Here is a 16,835-nt window from a genome sequence, read left to right on the forward strand (position 1 = left end):
AAGTTATTACAACCACCAAAAAAGTCTGCCCCTCCCCCCAGATGATATTAATTATAAACTTGATTTGAGTAATTTTTTTTTTTATTCTCTATAGTATAGTCCTTGGTGTAGACTCATGAAAACTTTATTACAAACAGCATTTTGCTTAAATTTTCTTTCTTTTTTTTTTTTTGCCACCTTGTTTACACCAAATAAGACACAGCACTAACGCCCCCTGAAGCATCTAATCCTGGCATTCTAATAGCTGCAATAGAGCTGTGAGGAACAATTGTCTCCAGCAGGAAGGTCTCGGAGACTGTAGCACCTATATTGCATACGATTCCCTGTCGGCTTCCTCACAACTATTTACATCAGCATCTAATCCAGATGAGCAGAAACTTAAGTGGCTGATAACTCGCAATTCACAATGTGTCATTTCTATATCCTAGACTACACCTGTAAAGAAGCCGTGTGTGGGGAGAACAGTATGGGGTGAAGCGCTATGTGGGATGCCTGCGAGATAGAACTCAAAAAGGCGTAAAAAACATCAAGACAGGTAGAAATAAACACACAGTATCAGCACCATTTGTATCCCATCGCCAGCGTGAGCCGGCTTTACATCCTATGCTGCGCCAGCTATTTGCATTGTATATACAGATTGTAGAGGAGGATATTATGTTATTAATGTATCTGGGAATTGAAGGATCTGGAGTATAGAGAGCTGGCAGAGGCTTATTTCTTCTTCTTTTAACAGGTATAAACCAACTTTTATATGGTTTTATAGGATAGTTAAATATGTAAAAAAAAAAAATAATAATGTTTACTATTACAGGGGGAGGCATCAGTGTAGTGACTGGTACGGGTGGAGGCATCAGTGTAGTGACTGGTACAGGGGGAGGCTTTGGTGTAGTGACTAGTACGGGGGGAGGCATCAGTGTAGTGACTGGTACAGGGGGAGGCATCAGTGTAATGACTGGCACAGGGAAAGGCATCAGTGTAGTGACTGGTACAGGGGGAGGCATCAGTGTAATGACTGGCACAGGGAAAGGCATCAGTGTAGTGACTGGTACAGGTAGAGGCATCAGTGTAGTGACTGGCACAGGGGGGAGGCATCAGTGTAATGACTGGCACAGGGAAAGGCATCAGTGTAGTGACTGGTACAGGGGGAGACATCAGTGTAGTGACTGGTACAGGGGGGAGACATCAGTGTAGTGACTGGTACAGGGGGAGGCTTTGGTGTAGTGACTGGTACGGGGGGAGGCATCAGTGTAATGACTAGTACAGGGGGAGACATCAGTGTAATGACTGGTACAGGGGGAGGCTTTGGTGTAGTGACTGGTACAGGGGGGAGGCATCAGTGTAATGACTGGCACAGGGAAAGGCATCAGTGTAGTGACTGGTACAGGGGGAGACATCAGTGTAGTGACTGGTACAGGGGGGAGACATCAGTGTAGTGACTGGTACAGGGGGAGGCATCGATGGAGTGACTGGTACAGGGGGAGGCATCGATGGAGTGACTGGTACAGGGGGAGGCATCAGTGTAGTGACTGGCACAGGGGGAGGCATTGGTGTAGTGACTGGTACAGGGGGAGGCATTGGTGTATTGACTGGTACAGGGGGATGCATTAGTGTAGTGACTACACAGGGGGAGGCATTAGTGTAATGACTGGCACAGGGAAAGGCATCAGTGTAGTGACTGGTACAGGGGGAGGCTTTGGTGTAGTGACTGGTACAGGGGGGAGACATCAGTGTAGTGACTGGTACAGGGGGAGGCATCAGTGTAGTGACTGGTACAGGGGGAAGGCATTGGTGTAATGACTGGTACAGGGGGAGGCTTTGGTGTAGTGACTGGTTCAGGGGGAGGCATCAGTGTAGTGACTGGCACAGGGGGGGCATTGGTGTAGTGACTGGCCCAGGGAAAGGCATCGGTGTAGTGACTGGCACAGGGGGAGGCATTGGTGTAGTGACTGGAACAGGGGGAGGCATTAGTGTAGTGACTGGCACAGGGGGAGGCATTAGTGTAGTGACTGGTACAGGGGGGAGACATCAGTGTAGTGACTGGTACAGGGGGAGGCTTTGGTGTAGTGACTGGTACGGGGGGAGGCATCAGTGTAGTGACTAGTACAGGGGGAGACATCAGTGTAATGACTGGTACAGGGGGAGGCTTTGGTGTAGTGACTGGTACAGGGGGGAGGCATCAGTGTAATGACTGGCACAGGGAAAGGCATCAGTGTAGTGACTGGTACAGGGGGAGACATCAGTGTAGTGACTGGTACAGGGGGGAGACATCAGTGTAGTGACTGGTACAGGGGGAGGCATCGATGGAGTGACTGGTACAGGGGGAGGCATCAGTGTAGTGACTGGCACAGGGGGAGGCATTGGTGTAGTGACTGGTACAGGGGGAGGCATTGGTGTAGTGACTGGTACAGGGGGAGGCATTAGTGTAGTGACTACATAGGGGGAGGCATTAGTGTAATGACTGGCACAGGGAAAGGCATCAGTGTAGTGACTGGTACAGGGGGAGGCTTTGGTGTAGTGACTGGTACAGGGGGGAGACATCAGTGTAGTGACTGGCACAGGGGGGGAGCATTGGTGTAGTGACTGGCCCAGGGAAAGGAATCGGTGTAGTGACTGGCACAGGGGGAGGCATTGGTGTAGTGACTGGTACAGGGGGAGGCATTAGTGTAGTGACTGGCACAGGGGGAGGCATTGGTGTAGTGACTGGTACAGGGGGAGACATCAGTGTAGTGACTGGCACAGGGGGAGGCATTAGTGTAGTGACTGGTACAGGGGGGAGACATCAGTGTAGTGACTGGTACAGGGGGAGGCTTTGGTGTAGTGACTGGTACGGGGGGAGGCATCAGTGTAGTGACTAGTACAGGGGGGAGGCATCAGTGTAATGACTGGCACAGGGAAAGGCATCAGTGTAGTGACTGGTACAGGGGGAGGCTTTGGTGTAGTGACTGGCTCAGGGGGAGGCATCAGTGTAGTGACTGGCACAGGGGGAGGCATCAGTGTAGTGACTGGTACAGGGGGAGGCATTGGTGTAGTGACTGGTACAGGGGGAGGCATTAGTGTAGTGACTGGTACAGGGGAGACATCCGTGCAGTGACTGATACAGGGGGAGGCATCTGTGTAGTGACTGGCCCAGGGAAAGGCATCGGTGTAGTGACTGGCACAGGGGGAGGCATTGGTGTAGTGACTGGTACAGGGGGAGGCATTGGTGTAGTGACTGGTACAGGGGGAGGTATTAGTGTAGTGACTGGCACAGGGGGAGGCATTAGTGTAGTGACTGGCACAGTAGTGACTGGCACAGGGGGAGGCATCGGTGTAGTAACTGGCACAGGAGGAGGCATCGGTCTAGTGACTGGCACAGGGGGGAGGCGTCGGTGTAGTAACTAGCACAGGGGGAGGCATTGGTGTAGTAACTGGCACAGGGGGAGGCATCAGTGTAGTGACTGGCATCGTTTTGATAACCTGTTCCCCTTGATGGGCCAGGCATGCCCAGTTGACCTATAATCTCCAGGCAGTACTTGTAGTTGATCTCCACTGAACCAGGGAGATTGCGGGAAAGTGTGTGTACTGTTGCATGTTCACACACTGTTGAAATTGAGTGGACGGCCGTCATTTAACGTTCTTTTAAAGTTACGCCCATTATTTCCCATTAAATGAGGGCCATCCACTCAGTTTCAACATTGTGTGAACATTGCCTTTTTGTGTTTTCAAGCCACTCCTGGTTTTGGTTTCAAAATGCTGAGCAAAATACTGAGCAAAAATCCTGTGTGGGAACATGGCCTAACACTAAACTAAAATGATTTAGACTTCGGCTTCCTATATAATATAGCTAGTTATGGAAATATATCACTAAGTAATTTACTAAATGCCCTTGTAAACCCCAGCCCTCCACCCCATTACATTCGTTTTATCCGCATAAATGGTAAAATGATGTCAATGCGAGACCAGAAAATCCAGGTCTTCAAACCACAAAGCAATATGACTATTTTTGAAACCGTTGTATTCACCGCTGTAAAATCCATTATTAAAAGAATCAATGTGATTGGAGATGGCTTAATGCACTTAGCGCGGCACTGGCGGCATTAGGCATGTATGTTCTCGCTGCAATGTTACTCTGGGAGGAAAGCAATTCAATATACTACAAGGTATAAGAGAAAAAGAATTGGGCACCATAGTAAATTGATGTGAGCAGGTAGTGATGGTAACTGAACGAGAGGCCCCCGGATGGAAGGGTTTGGGCATGTATTCAATTCCAGCCAATATCCCAGTGCTGGTCTGAATTAGCATCAGATGGGAAAAAGCCGAGTCGGTGTTACTGTGCCTGCCTCATCCCCGAGACAGTCTCTCTGCATCTTGATGCATTCTGTCTCATAAATGCACACAGCGCAATAGTCCTCTTGGGTATTCGACTTGACTGTGAGATGAATCTCTTATTTGCAAGTGCTGCTTCCATGCAGATTTGAGCTCACTCCCGGACAAAGAACGAGGAGGAAACACAGAGGGATGGAGAAGTGGCGGCTCCTCGTTTCCATTCGATCGGGTTATATTCTCCGACAGCTGCTTTTCATGAAATTCTTCGAGTTTCTTGATCCTCATTCAGCTCGCAAACATCTTATCCCTTTGCTGTGAATGTATTACGGGCGTGCCACCTTTTCCCATTCATCAATATTAGATGAGGTTTTCATTTACTATGTCTGAGCCGGCATGTTACAGGGTGGCTGTCAGGCGGCGCAAAGAAAATGGATCTTTTCTATGATGCAAGACAGTAGAAAACACCTCGGCTTTTCTTTTTTATCTTCCGTAAAAAAAAAATTAAAAAAAATGAAAAAAAAATAGGAAAACATAAAATGCTTAGTTAATCTTAATTTATGTGTCTTCTTCCAGACATAGGCAGAACGATTCAAGAGCGAACAGCTCCAGCTGTTATTGTTCCCATTGTGCTTTTGTTACATGGCACCGATGGTTGGTGCAGCATTGTAATATAATAAAAAGCTAAAGTACATAAATAATATTACCATAAATACAGGAGATTGTATAAGGACCCTGTTTACCGGAGCTTACAGTCTGAAAGCGAGGAGTTATAGGAGCAATAGTATGTTATTGACGCTGAAACACTGACACTGACACTTTGTATATATCTATAGTCCAGGCATGTCCAAAGTCCGGCCGGAGGGCCATTTGCGGCCCGCGTTCCGAACTTTTACGGCCCCCCAGGTATCCAGCTTGCTATTATCTGCCTGTGTTATAAAGCATATAGCATGTAGCATGTAAAATGGTCGGCCCTCGCACATGTTCACTTCATCAAATTTGGCACTCTTCGAAAAAAGTTTGGACATGCCTGCTATAGTCCATGTGAGTGTAGTATATCTTATCAGAGAAAAATGGCTCTTAAACTTTTCACTTACCATGTAAAATGTTCTCAAATGCATCAGTTTACTAAAGTGGCAGGTTACAGCTGAAAATTAGAGATGGAGCCTGAAGAGGGGAAAACTGGTGAAAAATGCCATATATAGGTTGACTTGTCACTTGAAGGTGCAGGTAGGTTTTTAGGGCAAATGTATGACTTCCCTAGGTATTTTTTCCCTTACATGAGCTGGTTGGCGTTGGCACGTAGATCCCGGTGTCACCCTTGATTTTTTTAATCGCCTCCCGGTTCCCATCATCTGTATCATTTTCTTGATTTGCAAATAGGACCCCTTGATGCACTGGAGGTGGGCCCGGTGCCCCCAATGTACTGATATCCCCTCCCCTCTGTGATGCGTCTTGTTCAGAATCAAGTCTGGCCGCGTCACAAAGGGGCAGGGGATATTGGTACATTGGGAGTACCCGGCCCACCTCCAGTGCATCAAGCGGTCCTATTTGCAAATAAAAAACCACTAACACAGATGGCAGGAACTAGGTGGCGGCTTCAAAAATGGATGGCGCCACCAAGATATACAGGCACCTGGACCTGGTTATACAAAAAAATATGGATGTAGGGAACTGGTGTAATTGCTTTAAAGGGACGAAACATTGAAGTTCTGTGATGTAATCACTAGAATTTTACATAAATTGTATTTAAGTGTACTATGTGTGTACTATACCACTTTTGTGACATGACTGTGTGCACCTTATCACTACTGTGACATCACTATGTGCATCTTACCACTATTGTGACATCATTGTCTGCACCATACCACTATTGTGACATAACCCTGTGCACCATTTCACTACTTTGACATCACTGTGTGCACCATACCACTATTGTGACATCACTGTGTGCATTTTACCTGTGAAACCAAAATACTAATATACAAAGCACTCGATGCTTGGTTATTTTGTCCACACACCAATGGAAAAAACAGATGTGAGTGTAGACAAAGGGGGACATTTATTAAGTCCGACGTTTTTTACGCCGGACTTATAAATGTCCCCGCATCTCCGGCGCTACGGAGATTTATGTAGAGGCGGACTGCCTCTACATAAATCCCGCGCGCGTCGGTGCGCACAGCCGAAAACCTACGCCACCTGAAAGGTGGAGTAGGTTTTCGGCGTATCTTTTATTTAAAAAAATTTCCGCCCCCTCCACACACCCTCCCCGCAACCCCCCGGCGTACCCAGCGGAAAGTGGCGATTTGCGAATATTTTATTCGCAAAACGGCCATTTAGGAATAAAATATTCGCAAATCGCCTCTTTACGCAAAAAAGTACGCCTTTTTGTATTGATACATGTCGCCCCTACTGTATGTAGAAGGAAAGCTACTATTATTAAAACAATGATACAAGGTTATATTGTTCCACAATATAAAGAGAATGCCAGGCACCTCTCTATGGAATCACACATGGCGCACACACCTGAATTATCTAAAAATGATCCTTTATAGTCATTCCTTTTATTCATTCCTTTGAAAAAACACAAGAATAATGACAGATGGATGTAGCTACATAAAAACATGAGGATCTTATTCATATTTCATGGATTCTGCTGTGCTACCTCTAAGTGAATGGAGCCCTGCTGAAACCGCTTCACATGCATCAAAAACTATGTGCACTCTTGATGATTTTTTTCTTACACCACCAGTACATGGATAAGGTCAGCAAGGTCGGATAGAGAAGTGAGACAGGAATGTACAACATCAGAAAGCCGCCATGAGAATTTCCTATTGTAAAAATAAGCTCAGTCCCCTCTAAAGTTGGAGACATCTAGTGTACTACGTATTTCTGTTTGTTTATTTATTTGTTTTAGTTAAAGGGGTTATTAAGAATTAAAATAAACCTGCTTTCTTCCAAAAACAGCGCCACTCATGTCCTCAGGTTGTGTGTGGTAGTACCACTCAACTCCATTCACTTCAGTGGAACTGGACTGCAATAGCAAACTATGTTTTTCAAAACTTGGACAACATACTAAGAAATTCTAATAAGTTATTATTTCCTTGCAGCTTTTTAGATTTTCCCATGAACTTGGACGATTTCCTAATATTGGATAAGAAACAGTTACTTTATTTGCACTATATTATGTAAGGATGTGTTATCCCTGTAGACATATTGACTGCGTTGGAGAGTTGCCATTCACTGCAATGATTTTACTACAGATGGCATGCAAACATGGTGGAGGGGAAGTACAGTCACTGAGCAATCCTAGGAAACGGGGTAAGGCATTGAAATAAATGTAATCTACTACTTCTAAGAGGAGGACTGTCCATATAGTACTGTACTGATGGAGAGGGTTTTGGCAACTTTGGATTAGTTGCAATGACTTGAAAGACTTAGAAAGAGACAACCAGTACTCATGGCAGAAAATCCGTCTTGCTGTGTAAGTGGTGTGGCACATCCAGGAGTACATTGCACCAGTGAATCACTGGTAGGAGCCAATCTCCAACATTAGCCAGAAAGGATTCAATGAAAGCAGGGAGGCACTTCGGCATGAAAAACAGCTTCTCCAACCCCTGGCTAGACTTTGTAGTACCTTTGTGGAATGCAGGACTTGACAGAAGACCGTTGACTTAGACACTGATGACCCTTTCAGTGTGATGATCATATAGTGTAAGGCCATGTTCACATAACGTAAGTTCCATACTAATCACGGCCATTGCAACGGCTATGATTGGTTCGGAATTTACGTTGTGCTGTAGGCTTAGGGAATCCCGGCCAGAGTGTATGCACATGGTATACACTCTTGCCGGGATCCCTAGCGGCACCATAGAAAACTTACATGTCAGTTTTCTGCGGCCGCTATTCATTGAATAGCGGGCGCAGAAGACCCTGTCAATGCACATTATGGAGCGCGCAGCTCCGGCCGCTCGCTCCATAGTGTGCAGTGGGGAGTTCTGATGTGGGTGCCAAATCAGGGCCGTCTTATCCATTGGGCAGGGTAGGCGGCTGCCCGGGGGCCCTTGTGTCCTAGGGGGCCCCTGCCCTCTGGGACCTGTATTTTTAGCTTTATAAGACGCACTTATAAAACTAAGTGCGTCCTATAAAGCAAAGACGGCTTCCAAGCAGTGCTGAGCACCGCAAGGAAGCCGGCCCGCCGGCCCCCTCTATTGCCGCTCACTATGCATATGCATAGTGAGCGGCCCTGAGCGACCCCCTTCGCCCGCCCCTTCTATCGCTTCTCAGCTGACAGCCGATCAGAAGCCCAGGAAAGTGCAATGAGCAGCACTTTCCTGGGCTTCTGATCGGCTCAGCTAAGCGGCGATAGAAGGGGCGGGCAGTCCAGGAACACACCCGTCCGGCGGCCCCAGCAGCTCCTCTCCCGGCAGCGCGTCACTCCCGACATCCTCCGGCACAGGCAGCGGGGTACAGAGACGCTGCCTGTGTCCTGGATGTATTGTGCAGCCAGACACTTCCGGCAGAAGCAGTCTCTCTGTACCCCGCTGCCTGTACCGGAGGATGACGGGAGTGACGCGCTGCCGGGAGAGGAGCTGCTGGGGCCGTCGGACAGGTGAGCAACTGGTTTGTTGTTTTGGGGGGCACTGGCTACTATGGGGGAACTGGCTACTATGGGGGCACTGGCTACTATGGGGGGGGGACTGGCTACTATGGGGGCACTGGCTACTATGGGGGGGGACTGGCTACTATGGGGGCACTGGCTACTATGGGGGCACTGGCTACTATGGGGGCACTGGCTACTATGGGGGGCACTGGCTACTATGTGGGCCACTGGCTACTGTGGGGGGCACTGGCTACTATGGGGGGCACTGGCTACTATGGGGGCACTGGCTACTGTGGGGGGCACTGGCTACTATGGGGGCACTGGCTACTATGGGGGCACTGGCTACTATGGGGGGCACTGGCTACTATGGGGGCACTGGCTACTATGGGGACACTGGCTACTATGGGGGGCACTGGCTACTGTGGGGGGCACTGGCTACTATGGGGGGCACTGGCTACTATGGGGGCACTGGCTACTGTGGGGGGCACTGGCTACTATGGGGGCACTGGCTACTATGGGGGGCACTGGCTACTATGGGGGGCACTGGCTACTATGGGGGCACTGGCTACTATGGGGGGCACTGGCTACTATGAGGGGCACTGACTACTATGGGGGGCACTGGCTAGTATGGGGGCACTGGCTACTATGGGGGACACTGGCTACTAGGGGGGCACTGGCTACTATGTGGGCACTGGCTACTGTGGGGGGCACTGGCTACTATGGGGGCACTGGCTACTGTGGGGGGCACTGGCTACTATGGGGGGCACTGGCTACTATGGGGCCCACTGGCTACTATGGGGGGCAATGGCTACTATGAGGGGCACTGACTACTATGGGGGGCACTGGCTACTATGGGGTGCACTGGCTACTATGTGGGCACTGGCTACTATGGGGGGCACTATATGGGGGGATTGGCTACTATGGGGGGCACTATATGGGGGGGATTGGCTACTATGGGGGGATTGGCTACTATGGGGGGCACTTTATGCAAAGATGTGGGGGATTTGATGGTGGTGGTTGGGGGGGGCCAATTCGCACCTCTGCCCAGGGGCCCATAAAACTGTTAAGACGGCCCTGTGCCAAATGATGCACCCGCATCAGAACTCAGCAGCAAAAACAGCAAAAGTCTATCCAGCCAGTACTGCAGTACCAGCCAGGATGATCATTTCTGAGACCCCCGGCTCACTGTTCGCATTGTTGCACTTTGTGAACGGGGCCCTGTTTGATATTCAGCTCATTATTTTTATTGTCTGAATTGTTGCGATTGTTGAAGATACGCTTTTTCAGGGGGGAGTTTAGATGTATGGCGGGGAGGATTGGATATGTTGTTGTTCTTTCTGTGGCATAATTATTAAAAATATTCATTATAGATTTAAACATTTCTTTTTTTTTTCTTTTGGTGCATTTAGCATGGACAAGTATAATTCCCCTCAGGCTTAGTCGCACCTCTGGTGATTAAGCACCACATGGTTATGCAGCCAGGAACACAGTAGCTCAGGAACAGGCACTGGCCAGCGGCCAGGACCCTGGAAGGCAACACTCTGGCTTTGGGTACCAGCTGTTCATAGTTACAGGAGGGAACTGGTGTACAGGACTAACTACAAGCCTACACTAGCCACTCTGTCCGTCTGTCTGTCTGTCTATCTATCTATCTGCGAGTGGTTCCCATTGGTGAAAGTGATTAGGACAATACACATGAGGAGACTTTGGTCAAGAGCCTGATTGGCTGGAGAAATAAGAGATACTCTTAACTTAAAGTGACACTGTCATCCCCTTTTTGCATTCTGACTTCTCTACACAGGTGTAAAGGGTAAATTTAGAAGTTTTCATACCTTATTTTATATCATACGTCATGGTGCTTGTTCAAGTAAAAAGTCATCTTTTATCATCTGCAGATTGTGCTAAGTGGAGGGGGCTTCACTGCAATAGCGCCACTTAGCACCGCCTACAGCACCACCATTGACTCTGCCTCCCCAATATGTCATAGGCACATAGGACCCGCCCCCTTGCTGACCATTGAAACAGGCTGGCCTAAAGTTGTAGGCCCCACCCCCTCTAGGTTGTGCTGATGACTAGGGATGGTCCGAACCGAGTTCGGTTTGGGTTCGTACAAACCCGAACCCTTGGTAATGATTCCCGCTGTCTGCCCGCTCCGTGGAGCGGGCGGATCCAGCGGGAGGACCGCTTGGAAAACTGGGATACAGCCATAGCCATAGGCTGTATCCCAGTTTTCCAGGCGTTACTCCCGCTGTATTAGCCCGCTCCACAGAGCGGCCAGACAGCGGGAATCTGCTGCCGAGCGTTCGGGTTTATACAAACCCGAACCTCGGCAGGTTCGGACCATCCCTACTGATGACGTTAATTGCTAAGCTGTGATAGGCTGACTTGGGAATAACTCTAGACATACTATAATAAATGAGAAAATAACTATGATACCAAATCATTCACTAAGTTCACACAGAGCAAGAGCGGTGTAATTCTGCGGCGGAATTGTCCGTGGCGGAATGCCGCCAGCCTCCGTGTCATAGTGACGCTCTATGGGAGGCACGTGTGCTGCATCGCTCAGCGTCTCTCCGCGCTGAAGAATGAACATGTTCATTCTTCAGCGCCGAGAGATGCAGCACGCGCGCCTCCCATAGAGCGTCACTATGACACGGAGGCTGGCGGCATTCCGCCACGGACAATTCCGCCGCGGAATTACACCGCTCTTGCTTTGTGTGAACGGGGCCTAAGGATGTCAACTGGTTAGTTCAACTGAAGTCTTCTGCTCTGTTTTGGAAGTATTGTCAGTTAGTGTCTACTGTGCATATAACCAAAGGGAATTGTGGGAAAGCATGACCCCAGATCAGAGATAACAGTATAGTAATGTAGGTCATTAATTGTATGTGTACGGCATTACATTATGTATGTGGCACATAGAGTATCCGATTTTACAAATTTTGTGTTAATCCCCTTTAAGAACATACAACGGTAAAGCACTTAACAATAACAACCACACAACATGATCACTTCCAACAACAGGAAAGAAAGAAAGAAAAATGTTCCAGAATAAAGGACTAAAAGAAACCCCTGAGGTGGACAATTTAATACAATGTCCTGTACTTGTATCAATGCCTCTTGTGTAGATGAAAGGGAAATGATATGAAATGACTTAGAATTATCCTTGCATCTGACTACTAGGCAATGAGCGCGGTCAAGGAGTCCCTGCGAAGAGTGCAGCGAAAATAGACAACACGAGGGAGAAAGACTGATACAAAGAATATGGAAGAGACCGGGGTGTATACTCATAACAGGCCGTATACACAGACCAGGCCGTATACTCAGACCAGGCCGTATACCATACCTCCCAACCGTCCCGGATTCCGCGGGACAGTCCCGTTTTCGGGGTTCTGTCCCGCAGTCCCGGAACGGCATCCAGTGTCCCGCATTATATGTGGCCCGACCAAAAAAACAATAAACCAGTAACTCACCTGTCCGCCGGTCCCAGCAGCTCCTCTCCCGGCAGAGCGCGCACTCCCGTCATCCTCCGGGGCGGGCAGCGGGGTACAGAGACACTGACTGGGCCGGAAGTGACCTGCAGCCTTCATCATGAATCACTTCCGGTACAGTCAATGCCTCTGTACCCCGCTGCCCGCCCCGGAGGATGACGGGAGTGCGCGCTCTGCCGGGAGAGGAGCTGCTGGGACCGGAGGACAGGTGAGTTACTGGTTTATTGTTTTTCTGGTCGGGCCACACAAATGGAGGCATTGGCTACTATGTGGGGCGCTATATGGGGGATTGGCTACTATGTGGGGCACTATATGGGGGGCATTGGCTACTAAGTGGGCACTATATGGGGGATGGGCTACTATGTGGGGCACTATATGGGGGATTGGCTACTATGTGGGGCACTATATGGGGGATGGGCTACTATGTGGGGCACTATATGGGGGATGGGCTACTATGTGGGGCACTATATGGGGGATTGGCTACTATGTAGGGCACTATATGGGGGATTGGCTACTATGTGGGGCACTATATGGGGGGCATTGGCTACTAAGTGGGGCATATATGGGGGCATTGGCTACTATGTGGGCACTATATGGGGCATTGGATACTATGTGGGGCATATATGGGGGGATTGGCTACTATGTGGGGCACTATATGGGGATTGGCTACTATGTGGGGCACTATATGGGGATTGGCTACTATGTGGGGCACTATATGGGGGCATTGGATACTATGTGGGGCACTATATGGGGGATTGGCTACTATGTGGGGCACTATATGGTGGGATTGGCTACTATGTGGGGCACTATATGGGGAGTGGCTACTATGTGGGGGCATTGGCTACTATATGGGGAGTGGCTACTATGTGGGGCACTATATGGGGGATTGGCTACTATGTAGGGGCGCTATATTGGGGATTGGCTACTATGTGGGGCACTATATGGGGGCATTGGCTACTATGTGGGGCACTATATGGGGGATTGGCTACTATGTGGGCACTATATCGGGGGATTGGCTACTATGTGGGGCACTATATGGGGGATTGGCTACTATGTGGGCACTATATGGGGGCATTGGATACTATGTGGAGCACTATATGGGGATTGGCTACTATGTGGGGCACTATATGGGGATTGGCTACTATGTGGGCACTATATGGGGCTTTGGCTACTATGTGGGGCACTATATGGGGGCATTGGCTACTATGTGGGCACTATATGGGGGATTGGCTACTATGTGGGGCACTATATGGGGGGCATTGGCTACTAAGTGGGGCATATATGGGGGCATTGGCTACTATGTGGGGCACTATATGGGGGCATTGGATACTATGTGGAGCATATATGGGGGGATTGGCTACTATGTGGGGCACTATATGGGGATTGGCTACTATGTGGGGCACTATATGGGGGCATTGGATACTATGTGGAGGATTGGATACTATGTGGGGCACTATATGGGGGCATAGGCTACTATGTGGGGCACTATATGGGGCATTGGATACTATGTGGGGCACTATATGGGGCATTGGATACTATGAGGGGCATTATATGGGGGCATTGGATACTATGTGGGGCACTATGTGGGGGATTGGATACTATGTGGGGCACTATTATGGGGGATTGGATACTATGTGGGGCACTATAATGGGGGATTGGATACTATGTGGGGCGCTATATGGGGGATTGGATACTATATAGGGCATTTTTGGGGGGATTGGATACTGTATAGGGCACTATTCAGTCAGCAGCATGTGGTGACTGTAGGGGCGTGGCTATGGAGGGTCGCTATGGGGGCGTGGCTATGGAGGGTCGATATGGGGGCGTGGCTATGGAGGTCGCTATGGGGACCGTGGCGCACATGTCCCTCTTTGCTCTTTGCAAAAGTTGGGAGGTATGCGTATACTCAGACCAGGCCGTATACTCAGAACAGGCCGTATACTCAGAACAGGCTGTATACACAGACCAGGCCGTATACTAAGACAAGGCCGTATACTCAGACCAGGCCGTATACTCAGAACAGGCTGTATACACAGACCAGGCCGTATACTCAGAACAGGCTGTATACTCAGACCAGGCCGTATACTCAGAACAGGCTGTATACACAGACCAGGCCGTATACTCAGAACAGGCTGTATACACAGATCAGGCTGTATACTAAGACCAGGCCGTATACTCAGACCAGGCCGTATACTAAGACCAGGCCGTATACTCAGAACAGGCCGTATACACAGACCAGGCCGTATACTCAGAACAGGCCGTATACACAGACCAGGCCGCATACTCAGACCAGGCCGTATACTCAGACCAGGCCGTATACTCAGACCAGGCTGTATACACAGACCAGGCTGTATACTCAGACCAGGCTGTATACTCAGACCAGGCCGTATACTCAGACCAGGCCGTATACTAAGACCAGGCTGTATACTGGTTTAGAGTGGAGGTCCTCACTATTTCTAGTTCTCCGTGTTCTCTATTTCTGGGTTCTTATCAGTATAGCGCAGCCTGTTTTTAGCAGAAAATGCATTTATATACATTGGTTGCTGTTCAGTGGAGATTACAATCCAGTCTCCCCATCACATCACAGTTACACATACTAAGGTTAGTTCCATAGGAATACATCTGTAGTGCCTTGAGGGGATACTCCGGAGAAATAAAAATTGTTCTTAAATCAGCCGGTATCAAAAAGTTATACCAATTTGTAAATTACTTAAAATGTAAGTCTTCCAGTACTTATCAGCTGCTGTATGTCCTGCAGGAAGTGGTGTATTCTTTCCAATCTGACACAGTGCTCTCTGCTGCCACCTCTGTCCATGTCAGGAACTGTCCAGAGGTGGTTTGGGATTACCATAGACCAGTGGCTGTCATTGCTGGGAGATTTATCAATCTGTGTGCAAAGAAAGCAGTTGCCCATAGCAACCAATCAGATTGCTTCTTTCATTTTTAAAAAACACACACTGAAAAACGAAAGCTGGAATCTGATTGGTTGCTATGGGCAACTGCCCCACCAAACAAGATTTGATAAATCTTCCCATCTGTCCTTCTCACAGTCCAGTCAGCAGTCTCGTAGTCCAATCAGCAGTCTGACAGTCCAGTCAGCAGTCTCGTAGTCCAATCAGCAGTCTGACAGTCCAGTCAGCAGTCTCGTAGTCCAATCAGCAGTCTCACAGTCCAGTCAGCAGTCTCGTAGTCCAATCAGCAGTCTCACAGTCCAGTCAGCAGTCTCGTAGTCCAATCAGCAGTCTCACTATCCAGTCAGCAGTCTCACAGTCCAGTCAGCTTCTCCAAAACCACAGCTGTCTTTTAATGTCTATCGACTCTGTCCCAGTCTCTGGCATCTATAACAAACACCCTTGTATAAGCCAAGAATGTCGCCTTGGGCCTTCCCTTCACACTCCCTGGTCTCCTTAAAGTAGTACTCCGGTGAAAATCTTTTTCTTTCAGATCAACTGGTTTCAGAAAGTCATATAGATATGCAATAAACTTATATTTAAAAATCTTAAGTATTCTCATACTTATCAGCTGCTGTCTGTCCTGCAGGAAGTGGTGTATTCTTAACAGTCTGACACAGTGCTCTCTGCTGCCACCTCTGTCTATGTCAGGACCTGTCCAGAGCAGGAGAGGTTTTCTATGGGGATTTGCTACTGCTCTGGACAGTTCCTGACATGGACAGAGGTGGCAGCAGAGAGCACTGTGTCAGACTGGAAAGAATACACCACTTCCTGCAGGGCATACAGCAGCCGTACTGGAAGACTGGAGATTTTTATATAGAAGTAAATTACAAATCTATATAAGGCCATGTTCACACAACGTTCCGCACTAATCACGACTGTTGTTGCAACGGCTGTGATTAGTATGGAACTTACGTTGTGCTGAAGGCTGAGGGAATCCCGGCCGGAGTGTATACGCATAGTATACACTCCGACCGGGATCCTTAGCGGCGCCGCAAGAAACTGACATGTCAGTTTTCTGCGGCCGCTATTCAATAAATAGCTGCCGCAGAAAACCCTGTCACTTCCTACAATAGAGCGTGCGGCTCCCACTGCAGCGGAGCTAAAGATCATCCGGCCGGTACTGATGATCTTTTCTGGGTCACGGAACGGCCGGTCTCATACCATGTGTGAACATAGCCTAACTTTGTAAAACCAGTTGATCTGAAAAAAAAAGTTTTTTTGCTGGAGTACCCCTTTAAGCATCAATCCTATATATATTGATATTCACTTTGGGCTCTTTCCCTGGATTGCCGCCTGTGTTTCTACCAGCAGGAGATGAATGTATTACTCGCTTATGGTCCCAGAATATCTGGCGTATATGAAATACGGGAATGTAGAAGCAGGAGTGAGCCTCTCACAAGTATATTTAAAGCTGACAGACCTATCACAGGGACTTCATGTAGAATATTCACTGGAAAAATAATTTTCTAATAGACTAGTGGCCTGGCA

General features: G+C 48.6%; 1 long non-coding RNA gene across 3 annotated transcripts in view; it reads left to right on the forward strand.

Moving 5' to 3' along the window:
* LOC138794453 (uncharacterized) overlaps positions 1 to 16,835 on the forward strand; it is a 135,094-nt gene that overhangs the window by 11,612 nt on the left and 106,647 nt on the right. The gene's annotated exons all lie outside the window — the stretch shown is intronic.

This window comes from Dendropsophus ebraccatus, chromosome 6, assembly GCF_027789765.1.
Source record: "Dendropsophus ebraccatus isolate aDenEbr1 chromosome 6, aDenEbr1.pat, whole genome shotgun sequence".
Lineage (NCBI taxonomy): Eukaryota > Metazoa > Chordata > Amphibia > Anura > Hylidae > Dendropsophus > Dendropsophus ebraccatus.